The sequence below is a fragment of the Ranitomeya variabilis genome, chromosome 3 (assembly GCF_051348905.1).
Source record: "Ranitomeya variabilis isolate aRanVar5 chromosome 3, aRanVar5.hap1, whole genome shotgun sequence".
Lineage (NCBI taxonomy): Eukaryota > Metazoa > Chordata > Amphibia > Anura > Dendrobatidae > Ranitomeya > Ranitomeya variabilis.
The window spans coordinates 207465574-207487165 of record NC_135234.1 but is presented as its reverse complement, the minus strand read 5'-3'; the positions used below and the strand labels follow the sequence as shown (position 1 = coordinate 207487165).

The 21592-nt window shown below is 46.0% G+C and overlaps 1 protein-coding gene across 6 annotated transcripts in view; it reads left to right on the top strand.

Annotated features, from left to right (window-relative positions):
* The window catches only part of PLEKHA6 (pleckstrin homology domain containing A6), a 255653-nt gene that overhangs the window by 74229 nt on the left and 159832 nt on the right, over window positions 1-21592 (top strand). For 3 of the 6 annotated variants that reach the window (XM_077295062.1, XM_077295064.1, XM_077295056.1), the window contains exon 2: window positions 20923-21052. The exons of the other annotated variants lie outside the window; for them this stretch is intronic. The gene's annotated coding sequence lies outside the window, so the exon portion shown is untranslated. The remainder of the gene's footprint in view (window positions 1-20922; window positions 21053-21592) is intronic. 6 annotated transcript variants of the gene reach the window in all.

Sequence of the window (21592 nt, the reverse complement as noted above, 5' to 3'; positions counted from 1 at the left end):
GCAGAAAAAAAAGCGCGTTTTCACCACGTTTTTGGTGTGTTTTTATATGCGTTTTTGTACAGCAATGAAGGCTATTTTAGCTAAATATATTAAAAAAAAAGTTTTGTGATGTAATTTCTTGGTTCAGCACCAACTTTTTCATGCTGATGCAGTGGCATCAGGGAAATGGGATTAGGGCTTGTTATCAGTCATTTACACCTGGCTCTAGGCTTAAGGTACCTTCACACTAAACAACTTTCCAACGAGAACGACAATGATCCGTGACGTTGCAGCGTCCTGGATAGCGATCTCGTTGTGTTTGACACGCAGCAGCGATCTGGATCCTGCTGTGATATCGCTGGTCGGAGCTAGAAGTCCAGAACTTTATTTGGTCGTCAGATCGGCGTGTATCGTCGTGTTTGACAGCAAAAGCAACGATGCCTGCAATGTTTCTTCATGGAGCGAACTGGAGCGAACAACCAGCGAGAACGATATGTACGTCACTGGATCGCTCCTGCATCGTTCTGCTGTTGCCGGTGTCTGACGTCTCCTAGCGACCAAAACAGCGACGCTGCAGCGATCGGCTCGTTGTCTATATCGCTGCAGCGTCGCTTAATGTGACGGTACCTTTAGTAATGAAAAGGTGCTAGCCCCACACACTCATCACTAAACCGATAAGTAAACACAAACACCCAAGCACACACAAACAAACACACACACATTGTAGAAAAAAAAGGGGGAGAAGCCAGCACTGCTTATGGTTAGAACGCAACAATTAAAGTGCACATGCACAAATTGCACTTCACGGCATTCTCATAATGGGGCAGTCCTACTCTACGTATTTTATTTGCGTTGTGCCATTACGGCCTCCTAAATGAATTAAGAGTATAAAAAGAAAGACCAAGGACTGCCCCATTATGAGAATGCCGTGAAGTGGCGGGGTAGCTCAAAGAATTGATCAATTGTTTGCTAAATGTCTCATATTTGAAATACAGTTAGAATTTAGTTTGTGCATGTGCACTTTAATTGTTGCATTCTGACCATAAGCAGTGCTGGCTTCTCCCCCTTTTTTTTCTGCTGTTGCATTGGTAAGTGGCTGACCACCACTGTTGCCGCGCACGCTGTTGTAGCGCCCCCACTGCCGCAGGGCCGAGGGGTACCCGGTACCAGGCCTCTGAGTCTCTGTCCTGGGGTTGTCACGGTGGCTAGACCCGGTCCGTGACCCTGCTGAGGGGCGCCCAATGAAAGGTGTGGGTGGTGATGATGTTATGGTGCGGTGCAGGTCGCAGTAAATAACGAGGACACCAGGTTGCAGTCTCTTTACCTCTTTACTGAAGACTTCAGGATCCTCAGTCCAGAATACGGTTAACCGGGCTGCGCAAGTCCAGTCGGTCCGATGGCACCTCCAGAGTTCCCTTTGCAGGTGGAAATCTGTGCCTACCTTCTAGCGCTTGTGTGTTGTGGTCCTCCCCTGCTGTGCTTACGGGATAGTCCCCACAACTGTTGTGTCTGTTTCTGAAGTTCCCTCACAACTCGATTATGATGTTCTTCTTCGTCCCCCAGATGATATGGCTAGGACGCACCCGTATGACGGGTAGGCTCGGAGCTCTTCCTGGACCCTAGTGTCGCCCCTCTCCTGTTGTTGCCCCCTATGTCTTCTTAGGTGATTTGGGCGAGACAGCCCGCCTATAACTGACTGTCCTGCCGTAGGTTTGAAGTTAGGCCTGGAGCTCTATACTTCCTCGGCGTTCCGGCCACCGGCTGCGCGCCTCAGTAGGATGTTGCCTCGTCTTACAGCACAACTCCTACTGGTGTTTCTCCTTGTTGCGTTGATCTCGTTTCTCACTCAGCACAATAAACCTCGCTTCTTGTCCTTTCTTAGGGTACCGCCGCGATCAGGTGCAGGCACGGTCCGGTAACGTTCTCTCTGTTCGCTAGGCCTCTGTCAGGATTCCACCCCTGACAGGGACCCCCCTGAATCTTTCCCTGCAACACCCTCTGCCACAGGATGTTGCCTGGTTCCAACCCAGTCAGCTTCTGACTAACTTCCTATCCAACCCCCAGTTTTACCAGACTGTGAGGAGTGGCCTAATACATAGCGCCCTTAGCTCCCCCTGGAGGCCAGACTGTGAAGTGTATTGGTGTCTGTGATACATGGTCAGGTGAACTCCTTCAGTGCCATCAGACGTACCATAGCCCCCCTTAGCGGCGGAGCATCAGTACTGCAAGGACCAGGACTCTGGGGCGCTGCACTGGGTCACGTACACTATTCTTTCTGTGTTCACTGTGATTGATAGGCTGCTGTGCACACACACAGTAGCCCTGCCCTGCCTCAGGCTTTAGTTAATTGTGCACCTGTGTCTCAGCCTGTCTCACCCTTTAACTTTGGTGCTGGTTTAGCAGTGTGGAAGCCAGATCTGAGATGTCCGCACAGGACCTGATCGGCCTTTACCCGCGCTTGCCTTTCCTGGCACCAAGGGAGTGATTCTGAAATGCTCCAGGTACAGTTTGCATGTAATGTGGTCTTTCTTTTTATACTCTTAATTCATTTAGGAGGCCGTAATGGCACAACGCAAATAAAATACGTAGAGCAGGACTGCCCCATTATGAGAATGCCGTGAAGTGGCGGGGTAGCTCAAAGAATTGATCAATTGTTTGCTAAATGTCTCATATTCGAAATACAGTTAGAATTTAGTTTGTGCATGTGCACTTTAATTGTTACGTTCTGACCATAAGCAGTGCTGGCTTCTCCCCCTTTTTTTTTCTGCACACACATATTGTCACCAGCCTATGTAGGAACGTTAACAGAACAAACGTACATAGGCTGTAACCAGACAGCAACTGTAAGGGTATGTGCACACGTCAGGATTTCTAGCAGAAATTTTCCTGACAAATACTGGACATTTCTGCCAGAAATCCGCATGCGTTTTTCTTGCGGTTTTTGACGCATTTTTGATGCTTTTTTTGTGCGTTTTTTTCCAAATGCATAGAATTGCAGAAAAAACGCAGAAAATCCGCAAAATTAATGAACATGATGCTTTTTTTACCGTGATGCGTTTTTTTTTTCACGGAAAAAAACGCGCCATGTGCACAAAACATGCAGAATGCATTCTAAATGATAGGATGCATAATGTATGCATTTTTAATGAGTTTTTATAGCGTTTTTATAGCGAGAAAACGTGAAAAAAACACGAAAAAACCTGAACGTGTGCACATAGCCTCAATTTTAAAGAAACAAAAATGAAAAAAAAAAAAAACTGTGTGGGCTCCCGCATAATTTTAATAACCAGCAGAGGGAAAGCCGACAGCTGATGGTTGATTTTAATATTCTGGGAAGGAGCCACTAGCCATAAAGGTTACCAGATTATTAATATCAGCTGACAGCTGTTTGCTGTTTGCTCAGCCTTTACTGGCTAGTTTACAGAGGGACCCCAGGAAAAAATTGACATAGGGTTCCCCTATAAAATCTATCCAGCAAAGGCTAGGCAGACAGCTGTGGGCTGATATAAATAGCCTAGGAAGGGGCCATGGATATTGGTCCCTACCAGACTAAAAACATCAGCGCCCAGCCGCCTCATAAAAGGTGCACCTATAACATGCGCCAAATCTGGTGCTTAGCCTCACTCTTCCCTCTTGCTCTGTAGCGGTTGATGTCACCTTTGTATTGCCAGGTGACATCAAGACCACAGGTTAGTAATGGAGAGGCGTCTATAAGATACCGATTCATTAGTAACCCAGTAACCCCATAGCGATATTGTCTAAAAACACAGACACACAGAATAAAGTCCTTTATTTGAAATAATGACACACACTCCTTTAATGAATCTTAATTAAACCATACTCACCGAATGCCTAATCCACCAAAGCCATCGTCTCCTGCAACAAAAATAAAATAATAAACCACAATATTTCTCACCTGTCCACAGAGAAAGTAATCCATAATGTACCACAACGATCCTGATCACTTTGAGAGCAGTCACTGATGTAAAAGTTCTCATGCATCGGTGCCATAAGGGAGATAGCACTGGAGCTGATGAACTCCGGCGAGGTCTCACGGCAGCTGAGTGATACACTGCAGGAGCGATTACCCTCTGTTAGTGTATCTCCGGCAGCTGCGTACAGCGGTCACAGCTCCCAATGTGACTGTTCTACACGTGAGATCGCAGTGGGATACTCTGGATTACGTGGACTACTGTGGACAGGTGAGTATATGGTGGTTTATTATTTTACATTATTTCTAGGAGACGAGGGCATCGGGGATTTGATGTTAGGTGAGTATATTTTTTTATTTTTTATTTTAACATGTATGTAATTATTTTACTAGATTTTTTTGAACTGTGAGCAGACGTAGCCCGATGGGAGCAGTAGTCTCATCAGCCCACACCTGCTGACCTGCGGTAAGCTTTTTACTGCAGATCACCACTGCTCATCACAATCACAGCTGCGGGTCACGCTGACATCTGATAGCGTTACCCCGCAGCACTCTGACCAACAGTACCAGTGGTAATGTTACCGCGGGTGACAGTCACAGCTGCGGGATCACGCTGACATCTGACAGCATGATCCCGCAGCGCTCTGATAAACAGTACTGGTGGTAGCATTACCCAGCAGCTCTCTGACCAACAGTCATACCGGAGGTTGCCCTACCGCTGATAAGAACCACCGCACCGATGTTTCCCACTCTATCACACAGATCACAGCATGGGAAACACCATAGAAAGCCAGTACAAAGCATAACAAAAACTCAGCAAATCTGCAAGCATTTTTATACCTGCGTTTTTGCTGCAGATTTGACTGACTCAATTGAAGTCAATGGGTGAAAAACGCTGCAGAAACGCACAAAGAATTGATATGCTGTAGAAAAAAATGCACTGCGAATACTTAAGGAAATTTACTGACCATGTGGACAACACTTCAGGATTGTCATTAAAGTAGCTTGCGTTTTTGGCCCATTTCCGCGTGGAAAAAACATTGCGAAACCGCATAAAAAATGCACTGTGTGCGCATAGCCTTACAGATCCTTCAGCGCTCGTATGAAGCACTGTCTGCACAGACTATTAAACTATCATTGGCCGTTTAATATAGCAAAATCACCTAGTGCAAACAGGTCTTTAGAATGGTCACATATTTTGTAGAAGTATGAAAAAAATCACAGCTAAACAGATTATTTTACTGTAATCCTAATCTGTAATGATCAACATTATTATATAATAATTGTAAAACTGTGTTTTAACTGTGCAGGATTCTTGAATGTCTTGTTCCTTACACACAACATGACCCAATTTCTGTTATCCACTTCATGTTTACAAGACTGGATGTCAGATCACATTTATATTACAATGGCAAATTTGGATAAATGTATAACTAGAGTTGAGCGACTTTTACTTTTTTAGAATCGAGTCGGGTTTCGCGAAACCCGACTTTCTCAAAAGTCGGGTCGGGTGAAATCGGCCGATTATTGCGAAAAGTTGGGGACCGACTGAAACACGAAACCCAATGCAAGTCAATGGGGAATCAAAGTCGGCAGTGAGTGGAGGACAGAAAAACACCTACAGTGCCCATTTTAATGCCAAAAACATCAATTCTTATTACTTAAGCTTGTCAATCTTAGTTTACTTTATAATAATAGTTACGCATTGAAAACAGGGGGTCATTTGGCTAAAGTTGTGGGGGGGGGGTAGGGCTGGCTCAAGATTTTCTTGGGCCCAGGAAACGCGGAATACGTCACGGCGGTGGAGCAGGGAGAGGTAAGTATTTCAACTTTGCAAGTGCTGTGATCTTGAGCAAGCAGGGGGGGGCCACTAGTTGGCATTGGCACAGGGCCCCTCATAGTACGGCGGTGTCTTTGATGGCGGGCGGCGCCTCCCACTGCCAGAGACACTTTTGCGTACTATGAGGGGCCCTGTGCCAGTGCCACCGAGTATGCCCCCCCCACCTGATGAAGGAACCTGCACTTTCATCTGCACCTTCCTCTTTGTCCCCGTGTAAGGTGGTATAGTATGCGGAAAGGGGAACCTGTCTTTCAGCAGGGTCAGATTCTGGCTGTGTAGAGTGCAAGGGGAATGTAGCGGTCTGGGTCAATGTACCAGCAGACTCATCCAGCAGTGGCTGGGCAATGGGCAGGATGAGGAGGAAACACAGATATAGGCCCAAAATAAAAAAGTAGGCTAAAAGCAGCATAGCTTTGTTCAGTGGAGGACAACTGTAAGGACTGGCTGACACAGTTACTAGGCCCAAATAAGTAAGTAGGCTAAATGCAGTTCAAAATTTGTAACAGGAGTACACAGGCAGCATTGCTTTGTAAGGAGTGACGCAGACAGACACATGTAGTAGGCCTAAAATAAAAAAGTAGGCTAAATGCAGTTCAAAATTGGTAACAGGAGTACACAGGCGGCATAGCTTTGTTCAGTGGAGGACAACTGTAAGGACTGGCTGACACAGTTACTATGCCCAAATAAGTAAGTAGGCTAAATGCAGTTCAAAATTGGTAACAGGAGTACACAGGCGGCATTGCTTTGTTCAGTAGAGGACAACTGTAAGGAGTGGCACAGACAGACACAGGTAGTAGGCCTAAAATAAAAAAGTAGGCTAAATGCAGTTCAAAATTGGTAACAGGAGTACACAGGCGGCATAGCTTTGTTCAGTGGAGGACAACTGTAAGGACTGGCTGACACAGTTACTAGGCCCAAATAAGTAAGTAGGCTAAATGCAGTTCAAAATTGGTAACAGGAGTACACAGGCGGCATAGCTTTGTTCAGTGGAGGACAACTGTAAGGAGTGGCGCAGACAGACACAGGTAGTAGGCCTAAAATAAAAAAGTAGGCTAAATGCAGTTCAAAATTTGTAACAGGAGTACACAGGCGGCATACCTTTGTTCAGTGGAGGACAACTGTAAGGACTGGCTGACACAGTTACTAGGCCCAAATAAGTAAGTAGGCTAAATGCAGTTCAAAATTGGTAACAGGAGTACACAGGCGGGATAGCTTTGTTCAGTGGAGGACAACTGTAAGGACTGGCTGACACAGTTACTAGGCCCAAATAAGTAAGTAGGCTAAATGCAGTTCAAAATTGGTAATATGAGTACACAGGCGGCATAGCTTTGTTCAGTGGAGGACAACTGTAAGGACTGGCTGACACAGTTACTAGGCCCAAATAACTAAGGCTACTTTCACACTAGCGTCGTGCACTGCACGTCGCTATGCGACGTTGCGGTGCACTGACGCTAGCTGTGAATGCGCCGCACAACGGGGGCAGCGGATGCAGTTTTCCAACACATCCGCTGCCCCATTGTGAGGTGCGCGGAGGCGGGGGCGGAGTTCCGGCCGCGCATGCGCGGTCGTAAATGCTGCAGATGACGCACCAAAAAACGTTACAAGCAACGTTTTTTGGTGGCGACGGTCCGACGCAACTGTCGCAAGACGGTTGCGACATGTGGCAATGTGTTGCACTGCGTCCCTAATAAAAGTCTATGGAGAAAAAACGCATCCTGCAAGCACTTTTGCAGGATGCGATTTTTCTGCAAAACGACGCATAGCGACGTGTAGTGCACGACGCTAGTGTGAAAGTAGCCTAAGTAGGCTAAATGCAGTTCAAAATTGGTAACAGAAGTACACAGGCGGCATAGCTTTATTCAGTGGAGGACAACTGTAAGGACTGGCTGACAGAGTTACTAGGCCCAAATAAGTAAGTAGGCTAAATGTCTGCCAAAAAAATGTTCATAAATAAACAGGTGGCATAGCTGGGTACAGGGGTGGGCTCCTCTGCTGAGTAGCAGACAGTGGTAGTTGGCGCAAAGTATTATCTGGTCTAAATGGAGGCCAGGGCCCCTGTATATTTTTACTGTCATCTATCATTTCAACAAATTTGTATTGGCAGTGCCATTGAAGGATTTAACTACACAGACTACACAGTGGTGGAGCAGGGAGAGGTAAGTTTTGCAAGTGGTAGAGCATTGTTCGAGCTGGGGGGGAACACTCTCTCGTGGGCGGTGGTACTGGGACAGGGCCCCTCATATTACGACGGTGTTTCTGACGTTGGTTGTGCACCACCATCGTCAGAGACACTTCATTGTACTATGAGGGACCCTGTGCCAGTGCCATCGCCCAAGAGTGGGCACACCCACCTGTCCAGGCAAACGGCACTCGCACGGGTGCTTGCGCCAAGTGGAGACCACGACCCTGTGGGGGGAGTCAGCCCATTTAGGGAGGTATAAAAATGGCCTATGGTGGACATTCAGCAGCTGCAAATGGAGGAATTGGAGCAGTCAGTAAGAGGAGGCCAAAAGCAAGACATTTTTCAGGCAAGCTATGTGTCAGCAGGGGAAGGTGGGGCAAAATAATTTGAAATCCATGATTGGTTCATTTTAATGAAGGTTAGATCATCAACATTTCGGGTAGCCAGACGTGTCCTTTTTTCGGTCAGTATTAAACCAGCAGTATTGAAGACTCTTTCTGATAGCACACTAGCAGCTGGGCAAGCAAGCTCCTGTAATGCATATTCTGCCAATTCAGGCCAGGTGTCTATTTTAGATGCCCAATAATCAAAGGAGAATGACCTGTGAGGGTGAACATCGATAAGGGAGGAAAAATAGTTTGCAACCATACTGGACAAATGCTGTCTCCTGTCACTTTGAATCGATGCAGCAGTACCTGTCGTGTCTGCGGTCATTGCGAAATCACTCCACAACCTGGTCATAAAACCCCTCTGTCCAACGCCACTTCGTATTTGTGCACCTCTAACACCTCTGCCATGTTGCCCCCTACAGCTCGTGTGAGAACCATCACCGCCGCTGTGTACTGGGAATGCCTGAACCAAACGGTCTACAAGAGTTGCTTGTTTGGTAGCCAATATATGCTCAAGGTTCTCATGTGGCATGATATTTCGTAATTTTCCTTTATATCGTGGATCCAGGAGGTAGGCCAACCAGTAATCGTCATCGGTCATCATTTTGATAATGCGGGGGTCCCTTTTTAGGATACGCAAGGCATACTCAGCCATGTGGGCCAATGTTGCAGGTGTCAATTCACTGCTTGTGCTGGGTTTAGGAGCACTTTCTTGCAAATCAACATCACTTGTGTCCAGCAAAAACCCTGTACCTGACCTTGCAACGCCACCAGTTTCTTTTGCCCCCTGAGAAGCATCCTCCTCCCATAAATATTCATCCCCATCATCCTCCTCCTCCTCCTCTTCGTCCGCCACCTCGTCCAGGAGAGTTCCCTGAGCAGACAATGGCTGACTGTCATCAAGGCTTCCCTCCTCCTCGGCTGCAGACGCCTGCTCCTTAATGTGCGTCAAACTTTGCATCAGCAGACGCATTAGTGGGATGCTCATGCTTATGATGATGTCGTCTGCACTTACCAGCCATGTGCTTACCAGCCATTTCTCAAAACACTGAAGTACTTGACAGAGGTCTTGTAGCTTCAATCACTGCACACCAGACAACTCCATGTCTGCCATCCAACTGCCTGCCCGTGTATGTGTATCCTCCCACAAGTAAATTACAGCACACCTCTGTTCGCACAGCCTCTGAAGCATGTGCAGTGTGGAGTTCCACCTTGTTGCAACGTAGATTATTAGGCGGTGCTGGGGAAGATTCAGCGATCACTGATGGTTCAGCATACGGCTGGAGTGTACGGGCCATCAGCGGATGTGCAAGCAAAGTCTTCACACCTTCAGGAGCAGGGCTGGTAACCCCGGATAATTTTTCAGGAAGCACTGCACCACCAGGTTCAAGGTGTGAGCCAGGCAAGGTATGTGTTTCAGTTCTGAAAGGGCTATGGCAGCCATAAAATTCCTTCCGTTATCACTGACTACCTTGCCTGCCTCAAGATGTACACTGCCCAGCCAAGACTGAGTTTCTTGCTGCAAGTACTCGGCCAGTACTTCTGCGGTCTGTCTGTTGTCGCCCAAACACTTCATTTCCAACACAGCCTGCTAACGCTTACCACTAGCTGTTCCATAATGGGACACGTCGCTTCTGGAGGAGGAGGGGCGGCGAACGCCTACAGCCAACTGTTTCCTAGACCGTGGGCTAGGCAGAACTGTCCCACTATGGCTGTCCCCTATGGACCCTGCATCCACCACATTAACCCAGTGCGCCGTGATGGACACGTAACGTCCCTGGCCATGCCTACTGGTCCATGCATCTGTTGTGAGGTGCACCTTTCTACTGACTGATTGCCTCAGTGCATGGACAATGCGGTATTTGACATGCTGGTGGAGGGCTGGGATGGCTTTTCTCGCAAAGAAGTGTCGACTGGGTAGGTCATAGCGTAGTACTGCATAGGCCATCAGGGCTTTGAAAGCTTTGCTTTCAACCAACCGGTAGGGCATCATCTCTAATGAGATTAGTCTAGCAATGTGGGCGTTCAAATTCTGTGTACGCGGATGAGAGGATGAGTACTTCCTTTTCCTAACGAGAGTCTCTTGTAGGGTGAGCTGGACTGGAGAGCTGCATATGGTGGAACTAGCAGGGGTGGTGGTGGACATGGCAGATTGAGAGAGGGTTGGTGATGGTATACTTGATGTTGGCCTACATACAGTGTTTCCTACCAAGAACCTTGTGATTCCCTGACTGCTTTGGCCTTGCGACGATACCTCCACATTTGCTGCTGGTGGTGTCCTAACCGGTGGGCTTACAGTGAGGGAAGCAATGTAGCGTTGCTGACTACCTTCATTCTGAGCGGGTGCACCAACGGTACGGGACGGTTGGTAGTTAGTCCAGGCTTGCAAGTTCATGCTGGTTAAATGTCTACGCATGCACGTCGTATTTAAATTTTGGAGATTCTTCCCTCTGCTAAAGGTCTTTGAGCATTTCTTACAGATAACTTTTGACTGATCATTCGGATCTTGGTTAAAAAATTGCCACACTGCACTCTTCCTACTATGTATAACATTTTCAGGCATTGCACGCTGTGCTACTTTCACCGGATGGCCACGCTGTCCTAAAACTGTTTTTGTTTTTGACAAACGTGTTTGGCCTGATATGGGCCTGCCAAATGACAGCTGTTGCGATGTAGATGGCTGCTGCAGATCATCTTCCTCCGCTTCTGAGCTACTGGCAGCGGCACCCTCTTCCCCCAATGGCTGCCAATCTGGGTCAACAACTGGGTCATCTATCACCTCCTCTTCAATGTCATGTGCACCTTCCTCTGTGTCACCGTGTAAGGTACTATAGCGTTCGGGATGGGGCACCATAGTCTCATCAGGGTCAGATTCTGGCTGAGTACATTGCGAGGGCAATGTAGTGATCTGAGTCAATGGAACAGCATAATAATCTAGCTGTGGCTGTGCATCTGTGCACTCCATGTCCGATTCATCTTGTAATGAGCTGTTAACAATTTCCCTTTCTAACCCAGGCATGTTATGTGTAAAGAGCTCCATGGAGTAAACTGTAGTGTCGCCTGCCGCATCCTTGACATTTGGTTTGGGTGAAGGACACAAGGAAGCGACTTGTTCCTGACCGGGAGCATCCACTGACGACTCGCTGCTTTTATATTTCGAACTTTCAGAAGAGGAGTTGAAAGAGCTAGAGGCTGAGTCAGCAAGGAAAGCCAAAAATTTTTCCTGCTGCTCTGGCTTTAAAAGCGGTTTTCCTACTCCCAGATAAGGGAGCCTTCGAGGCCTTGTGTAGCCAGACGATGACGCTGGCTCAACACCTCGAGACTTAGGTGCCATTTTGCTTTTCCCACTACCACCAGATGCTCCACCACCACCACCATCATTACCAGCTGGCAATGACCGCCCACGGCCTCTTCCACCAGACTTCCTTATTTTTGGGAAAATGTAACCAAAATAACAACCGTTATATGGTACTGTAAAACAAGGTAGAAGGTGTATATAAACTTGTTGAGAATTTAAATCTCCCTTTTTTTGGGAGGGAGACTGCACCAAAACTCAGGCCCAGTGTATTAAACTACACAATGTAAGTGGCAGAACGTGGCTGGTAGATATACGACAAACTAACAGAACTGACGTAGATCCACTTAGTGGCAATTTAAATCTCCCTTTTTTGGGGGGGAGACTGCACCACAACTCAGGCCCAGTGTGTAACATAACACAATGTAAGTGGCAGAAAGTGGCTGGAAGATATCTGAAAAAATCCAAGGACTGTAGTACAATTTCAATCTCCCTACAATGATCTCAGGACAAGTATGGCAGCAACAAAAAGGACTGCTGCACACAAAAGTGTGGACAAATAAACAAGATAAATGCAGAAAGGAGCAACAGGATTTTTGCAGCGTGCAAACAGCAAAGCAGCTATCAGGGAGTCTTATAAGGCAGCCTAATAAGCTACAGAGCTGATGCACAAAGATATAGCCTCCACTGTCCCTGCAAAACAAAGGTGGTGTTGGACAGTGGAAATCGCTACAGCTCAAGCGGTTTGGGGGTTAATCTTCCCTCCCTAACTATATCCCTTCTTCTGATGAAGCTGCAGCAACCTCTCCCTATGCTAAGATCGGCAGAAGTAAGATGGCGGTCGGCGTGCACGCCCCTTTATACCCCCTGTGACGCCGCAGAAAGCAAGCCAATCACTGTCATGGCCTTCTCTAAGATGGTGGGGACCGAGACCTACTGTATGTCATCACGCTGCCCACACTCTGCGTCCTTCTTCATTGACTGAGAAATGGCGCTGAACGCGTCGTACGAAATGCGACTTTGGCGCTAAGATCGCCGACCGCATGGCCGATCCCACACTAGGATCGGGTCGGGTTTCATGAAACCCGACTTTGCCGAAAGTCGGCGATTTATGAATTTGTCGGATCTGTTTCGCTCAACCCTATGTATAACAATTCCTACAATGCAAAAAAAAGTCACTTGAAGCTCATGAGCCCCATGAAATATCTGGAGCAGAGTCCCCCACTTTCCATGTGCCACTTATAATGCTGGTGTTTTCTTATTTGACAGAGAAGCTTTTGAATCCTGTGGGGTATCAGAACCTGAACGCAACTGCTCCACTGCACCGTGTAGGGCTATGCCCTTGAATTTGACAAAAATAGTTATATTTTCTGCTAAACATCACTGAAACTGTAGTGTTTAAAATGTACCTTTCACCTATTTTTTCAAATTTCATTTTTTTTATTGCACTTCTCCATTGCAGAAATATTAGCAATCAATATTACTGGAGGCTTGTACTTCTTCTCCCCGTATAAAAAAAAATATTTTATTCCACTCTGCAGCCACTATTAGATCCTGTGTCCAAACCAACAAAAAAAATTGTTGAAAAATCCTTTTTGAATGGGAATACAACTAAATAAAAAAAAAAAAACACAACAGATTCTGATTTTTTTTAATTATTATTCATGTGAAGTCCATTAATATTCTTAGCATTGTCCTAACACCCTATTTACAGAAGGCTTTGGGATCAGTGGGGAGCTAGCGGGTCGGACCACCACCGATCATAAATTAATCCCCAATGCTTTGGAATAAATACATTTTAACCCCTTTAACTGTGTAGTGATACATCCTACTTTACTATGTTGCTATACAATCGATCAGACTTGCCATTCAGGCTAGAAAAATAATAGTGTCAATATTCCATACTGCTGGTTTTTACTTATTTCCCCCCCCAAAAAAATACCCAAATGTGATAACATTTGAAAAAGTGAGAGACAACGGAGAGGCTTCTATATATTGGTGATTACCGTATTTTCCGGCGTATAAGACGACTGGGCGTATAAGACGACCCCCCAACTTTTCCAGTTAAAATATAAAATCTTCTTAAAAGTCGGGGGTCTTCTTATACGCCATATGTCATCTTATAGGTCCGGTGAATATGTGCCTTTTGGCGTGGGGAGTGGTCCCGATGACTAAGACAGGGGGCGTATCACAGTAAAGTGTGAGTGGAGTATATCCCCCTATTACCTCAATGCGGCAGCGTGGGGGTCTCTGTGCTGGGAGCGGCAGCTACTCTTCGTGCCGTGGGTGCTCTGTGCCGTGGGTGCTCTGTGCCGTGGGTGCTCTGTGCCGTGGGTGCTGTGGGGTGGCGGTGCATCTTCTTGCAGCGTCGGGGCTTCTCCGGCATCTCCTCCAGGCCCGGAGGCAGTCCGGCAGCCCCATTGCTGTGATGCAGTGGCCTCCGGGAAAATGGCCGCTGCTCAGATTCAGATCTCGTCTCCCGAGATCTCGGGAGACGAGATCTGAATCTGAGCAGCGGCCATTTTCCCGGAGGCTGCGATGCGGTGGCCTCCGGGAAAATGGCTGCTGGGGGCGGCGCATGCTCAGATTCAGATCTCGTCTCCCGAGACCTCGGGAGACGAGATCTGAGTCTGAGCAGCGGCCATTTTCCCGGAGGCCACCGCATCAAAGCAATGGGGCTGGCGGTGCCTCCGGGCCTGGAGGAGATGCCGGAGAAGCCCCGACGCTGCAAGAAGATGCGTCGCCGCCGCTGCCCCCCAGCACCCACGGCACGAAGATGCGCCGCCGCCCCACAGCACAGAGCACCCACGGCACGAAGAGGAGCTGCCGCTCCCAGCACAGAGACCCCCACGCTGCCGCAATGAGGTAATAGGGGTATATACTCCACTCACACTTTACTGTGAGACGCCCCCTGTCTTAGTCATCGGGACCACTCCCCCCCACCCACCATATGCACATTTTATCTGTACCCGGCGTATAAGACGACACCCGACTTTTAAGAAGATTTTGAGGGGTTAAAAAGTCGTCTTATACGCCGGAAAATACAGTACTTGACTTTGAAGAGACTGAAACATGGATTTCCTTCCTAAAGGTCAATTTGTAATGAACCATATAAATTGCAGTAATAGAGACATAGAAAAAGAATAATGTCCTATAAATAAAGTATATTGTCCTGCTTTATTCAGCATTGGAGAAAAGAACAGGATGGTGATTGGAGGCTCAGAGAGAAGAGTATTGTGCCATTGTTATGTAAAAAGATGGAGACTGTGGAGGAGGGACAGTAAGTTATACAATGGCGATGGAGAGGATGGTCAAAGCACAACGACAATGGACAGAAAAGATTTCTTTGTACAGGACATAATTACTAGAGGATAAAAGTCTTGGAGAGACAAACTACAGATGCCACAGTGGCTTAGAAGCTCCAGGGCAAATCTCTGGATGACAGTGCAACTTTCTCTTTCTGAGATGCCTGAGGTAAGTATACAGGGTCTGGTCATTGTGTTTTCGTTATACATCTATTTGCTAATTATGGTGTAAATTGGATGTATTACAGTATGTCTATAGTGTATGTATTTCTTGATTGCTTGAATAAAACTCAGGGGCGAATCAATCCAGATATTTCCTATAATGTTCCTCCACATACTGAACGCATTTCATACAATTTGGCATAAAATTGCTTTTGAATACAGTATGTGCTATAGAAAAGTGAATGACAAAGATTACTCATGTGTAAGCCCATGAGCTGATCAGGAGCTGTTAATAATTAATTCTGGAATCCAGTAAATTTATTTGCAGTTGTGCAATCAATTTAATGGCTTGTTGTCCTAAGCTGTGGCACAGAAGACAGGTACAGTAATGATGTATATTACAGATGGGTCTTAAGGGAATCTGTCAGTAGCAATAACCCTCCTACGTCGTCTATATGGGGGAGCAGGTTATAGAAAGCTGAATACCTTGATATCTGCAAACCAATGTCTTATTCCACAGAAATTTTCTTAGTATGTAAATGAGTTCGGACTGTGATCTCTCTGAGAATTTGCCATCAGGGCTTATCTTCAGTGAAAGGAGGCATAACCCAGGGCCGGCTCTAAAGGCCCCGTCTCACATAGCGAGATCGCTAGCGAGATCGCTGCTGAGTCACAAGTTTTGTGACGCAACAGCGACCTCAGTAGCGATCTCGCTATGTTTGACACGTACCAGCGACCCGGCCCCTGCTGTGAGATCGATCGCTGGTCGTGTCGGAATGGCCTGGACCTTTTTTTGGTCGTTGAGGTCCCGCTGACATCGCTGAATCGGTGTGTGTGACACGGATTCAGCGATGTCTTCACTGGTAACCAGGGTAAACATCAGGTTACTAAGCGCAGGGCCGCGCTTAGTAACCCGATGTTTACCCTGGTTACCATCGTAAATGTAAAAAAACCCAAACAGTACATACTCACATTCCGGTGTCCGTCAGGTCCCTTGCCGTCCGCTTCCCGCACTGACTGACTGCCGGCCGGAAAGTGAAAGTACAGCACAGCGGTGACGTCACCGCTCTGCTGTTAGGGCCGGCGCTCAGTCAGTGCAGGAAGCGGACGCCGGGGGACGCGAAGGTGAGTATGTACTGTTTGTTACTTTACATTTTACACTGGTAACCAGGGTAAACATCAGGTTACTAAGCGCAGCCCTGCGCTTAGCAACCTGATGTTTACCCTGGTTACCCGGGGACCTCGGCATTGTTGGTCGCTGGAGAGCGGTCTGTGTGACAGCTCCCCAGCGACCACACAGCGACTAAACAGCGACGCTGCAGCGATCGGCATCATTGTCTGTATCGCTGCAGCGTCGCTGTGTGTGACGGGGCCTTTAGTTTCCGTGGACCCCAGGCGAAAGAGTCTCAGTGGGTCCCTTTAACACATACCACAATTCATGATGCACAGATACATATGGGTATAGTACGATGCCAAAGATTTCACTTCTTACATTACATGAGTGATATCAATACCTCAGAAACCAGACAGTATAGTCCTCCATACAATATTATGGGCCCCACATAGTGCTTCATACAGAATAATGTGCCCCATATAATCCTGCAAACAGAATAATGAACCCCATATATTGCTCCATACAGAATAATAAGCCCCATATATTGCTCCATACAGAATAATGAGCCCCATGTATTGCTCCATACAGAATAATGAGCCCAATATATTGCTCCATACAGTATTATGGGCACCACATAATGCTTCATACAGAATAATGTGCCCCATATAATGCTCCATACAGAATAATGAACGCCATATAATGCTCCATACAGAATAATGTGCCCCATATAATGCTACATACAGAATAATGAACCCCATATATTGCTCCATACAGAATAATAAGCCACATGTATTGCTCCATACAGAATAATGGATAATGGACCCCATATAATGCTCCACACAGAATAATGAGCCCCATGTATTAGTCCATACAGAATGATGAGCCCCATATATTGCTCCATGCAGTATAATGAACCCCATTTAATGCTGCTCTGCTCTGAACTCCTCAGTGTCGGCATATTCTGGCTCTGCGTTGTGACTGTTCAGGCAGAAAGCGCACAGACGTGACTTCATTGCGCCCTCTGACCTGAAACGTCAGAGTCAGAGGATGCGTAAGATGCCGCAGCGGTGGAACAGGGAGAGGTAAGTACTGCAAGTCTCGGGGGGGCCCTAAGAAAGCGGGGGGGCCCATTCACGGGCACTGGCACAGGCACTGAGCCCTCATAGCATGCCAGTCTCCGTGATGGCGAGTGGGCCCCCTGCCTGCTCAGGGCCCCGGCACTTGCCAGGGTTCGCCAGGTGCTGACGCCGACCCTGACATGATGGCTATGAAGATAAAAAATCACCCTCCATGTATTACTGTAAAATAAAAAACTAGGGGGGAAAAGATAGCGCAATAGGCTTTTCTTGTCTTGATGAAGAAGTCTGTAGTACTTTGAAACACGTTGACTAAATAATGAAAAAAAGCATGTACTTTCGGTCTGGATTTGGATTTATTATATGGGATACCAGCAGCACAGATTATCCTCAAATCATCCTTATCTGTATTACTGTAAAATGGATGATGTATTGTGTATCCATACAAAAATATGTTTTAAGGGGAATCTGTCACCAATTTTTTCCTAGCCCATCTGAGAGAAGCATGATGTATGGTCAGAGATCCTGATTCCAGTGATATGTCACTCACTGGGCTGCTTGCTATAGCTTTTTACTGTTTTATCTGCTGCAGACCTACCAGTTCTCTGAATGCTGAGCCCACAACACTGACTGAAAGCTTTCTGTGTACACTATGCATAGGCAGTGGTGTGAGGAGCGCTCATACAAAGCTCATGAATATGGCATATGGAAGACTACATGGCAGCAGGCTTACTAATGATAATCTCCTGCTGATAAAAGAGTGATTTTATCAAAACTACAACAAGACGCCCAGTTAGGGACACCTCGCTAGAATCAGGGTCTCTGCCCCTGCATTATTCTGTCTTCAAGATTAGATGTCAAAAACCTGATGATAGATTAGCTTTAAAGTTCTAATAGCATTGTGTTCAGCAGAGGACAATGCAGCTGTCAATCATGCTGCAGAATGCGCCACCCGCACCCATATTGTGAACATTACAGACAACAAGGAAATGGACAGTTCAAAATGTTTATTACATTATGTACTTTATATTATGATCTGACAAGCAGGGGCTCACGGACAGGACTTCTCAGTATACATGTCACAATCATGTGGGTTTCTGTGATGCTCTGCTGCATAGAACAAAGCAAAAAGGGATCTACGTAAATCGCCTAAAAACAGCAGATAACCTTATTGCAATATCTCAGTGGTTTGCACATACAGTACATAAACAGGAGACAAATTGACCTATATTGCGCTGAAATACTATTATGTGTCTCATATTTTGCAACATTTTCATTGTCATCACTCAATGTCCCCAAAAGGTTCAAAATCTAAATTCCTCATTAGCATCTCTTTCAAGTATGAGACTCTCGGCTACATGCAAGTGATTGGTGGTCGTTAGCTGGCCTGTTTAGACCTTTAGACCGGCCATCCACAATTCTATGGAAACAGAACGATCACTAATATAATCATTCTGGGTAAGGGCAGGTGCAGACAAGCATATTTTTTGTCATCCGAGAAAATTGGATCAATTATACAAATGAGATTCTGCAAATTATATTCTGATATGATACTCTGATCAAGCTCTGATCAGGGTGTGAGCATATTGTGATCTGATTATCTTGGATGGGAATAAGATGGAGGATACAATTTCTCCATCTTCTCCACTGTGTCAGTCAGTGGAAATTGGACTGCATTCGGATGTTAGGCTACTTTCACACTAGCATCGTACGACGCATGACGAATTGCGTCATTGCGACGTACCGACGCAAGCAGTGAAAGCGCCGCACAACGGGGGCAGCGGATGCTGTTTTTCAACGCATCCGCTGCCCCATTGTGAGCTCCGGGGAGGCGGGGGTGGAGTTCCGGCCGCGCATGCGCGGTCGGAAATGGCAGACACGACGCACCAAAAAATGTTACATGCAATGTTTTTGGTGATGATGGTCCGACGCAACCTATGGAGAAAAAACGTATCCTGCAAGCACTTTTGCAGGATGCGTTTTTTCTACAAAACGACGCATAGCGACGTGCAGTGCACGACACTAGTGTGAAAGTAGCCTTATTCGAGTGCAGTCCGATGAATTCCACGCACTCATTAACTTGCATGGTGCGTGTATTTCAAATATCGGGTCAAATTTGGAAATGCAGCAATTTTTCTCCTTGGGAGACTAAAAAATCGGACATGTGTACGGCCCCATAGTCTAACATTGGTCCAGGTGCGACCCTATGTTATGTTGGATCGCACTTGGACCGATAATACGGTGGTCTGCACGAGCTCTTAATGACATCATTATCTTGGCAGCACATTGCCAGTTTATGCATGATGAGATGGTGTGCAGCCAAAATTATGATTGTAAACTGACTTAAAAATCATTTCACCCAATCAATGAGCATTTTGTCAGTTAAAACAAGCCTACTTAGATGGGACAATAATTAGGAGTGAAAAATTCTAAAAACTCCTTACCCTATTATCAGCCCATCTAAGTGGCCATAAGTAAAGTGGATGGTGGACCGTTACAGTTGTTCCTGTATCAAAGTTGCATCAAAATGTAGTCACATGTACAATGTAACAAATTAGGGGTTGTCTACTATGCAACACTGTGCTCTGTTATATAAGGCTGATTTAACATTAGTTCAGAACCTTCCACAAGAGATGAGGTGTATACTGCATCTTTAGAGTGTCTCCCATTATATATCTCTAACTGATGTTTAAAGACATGTAGTGGCACTCACCACCCATTGGGTGGCATTGTTTAAAATTGTATATTGCATGGTTATATATATATTTTCTGATTGCCTCTGTATTGCATACAGTACAAAAAATACATCAACCTGCTTGTCCCCAACTTTTTCACACATTTTTGCATACGTCTAGTCATTGGAGCCTTGTGAATACAGTGTGTGCAGCGTATGTCCCATGAGCTTTCCTATCTTATGTGCCGGTGTAGTGCTCTGTGCAGTGAATACAGCATAACAGGTGCAAACTGTGCATCATCTGGACTTTAATACACATGCTCCAATTTTACACGATGTTATAAGTCATGAGCTTAAAGTTGCCTTACTAAGTCTAACCCTAATTTTGCTAGTTCTGCAAATCCTAAATGTTTAACTAACTGAACTTCCTCTGGCAAAATCAGCTGTTTGCCATAGGTGTGAAAAGCCAACATCTTCCCTGGCTCCCCATAACATGGCGGTTTATCTTGGACAAACAAATAATAAATATATAAAGTGTAAAGCCAGAGATATGATTTGTATGTAATCTGCAAGGAGTTTGTATGTTCTCCCCGTGTTTCTGTGGGTTTCCTCCGGGTTCTCCGGTTTCCTTCCACACTCCAGACATACTGATAGGGAATGTAGATTGTGAGCCCCAATGGGGACAGCGATGATAATGTCTGTAAAGCGCTGCAGAATATAATGGTGCTATATAGGCAATGTATAATAATAATTACAATGGCAATATATTGTTTTCCTATTGAATAAAGTTGTTATATTTTATAACATTTTTACATAACTCTATAATCCTGGATTTGCATTGAGAGTGACAAGTACGCAAAGGGTTACGTGTCAAGTGTTCCGCTGCAGGTAGATGGCTGCACATCCGGCCACAGCCTGGTTGGCTAGTTTAAATACACACACCCCTAACCCTGCCTTACTCTCTTACTGTTTCAGGTAACTAAGCATGTTTGTGCTAGAGGCGGAAGCATAACCTGTGTCTGCAGAGACAAGTCTGTGTCTGAAGTCTGTCTAGCATACATAGTAAGGGATCACAGTCCAAGCACAAGACCTACAGCCAAAGCAAGTGAGTCCTTTGCTTATTCATTGTAGGGAGACCTCCTGTGATGCAGATTGTGTGCACTGACAAAGTATCCAGCTGGGATGTATGCAAGGAATGACAGATGGAGGCAGAGACAGATGACAGGCGGCGCGCATGATGTGGATGATGGGTACAATGCACATGAATGCTGATCGTTCAGTTTTATAGAACTGCCAAACAATAAAATCGGACGTGTAGGAATAAATGCAACTAACTATCAGGAACACAACAATTTATCATAAAGTGTCACTGCCGACAGGGATGGTTAGAAATAGTCACATTCAGGAAACGTTAAACTATTGTATATATTGTAAGTACTGAGTTCCTGCTAATTCTGTCAGTTGTGACAAGCATTCGGGTTGTAACGATACATCACTGTGTTCCTATAGCTTTGCCTACATGGAAGCCATTTAGCTGGAATCCTATATAACTAAGCACATCAGATCCATCCATGTTCCTCCTTGTGCATATATATATGACAGTAATCTGTACTTTCCGCCAGTCTCAGGGCTTGGGCGTGTTTCA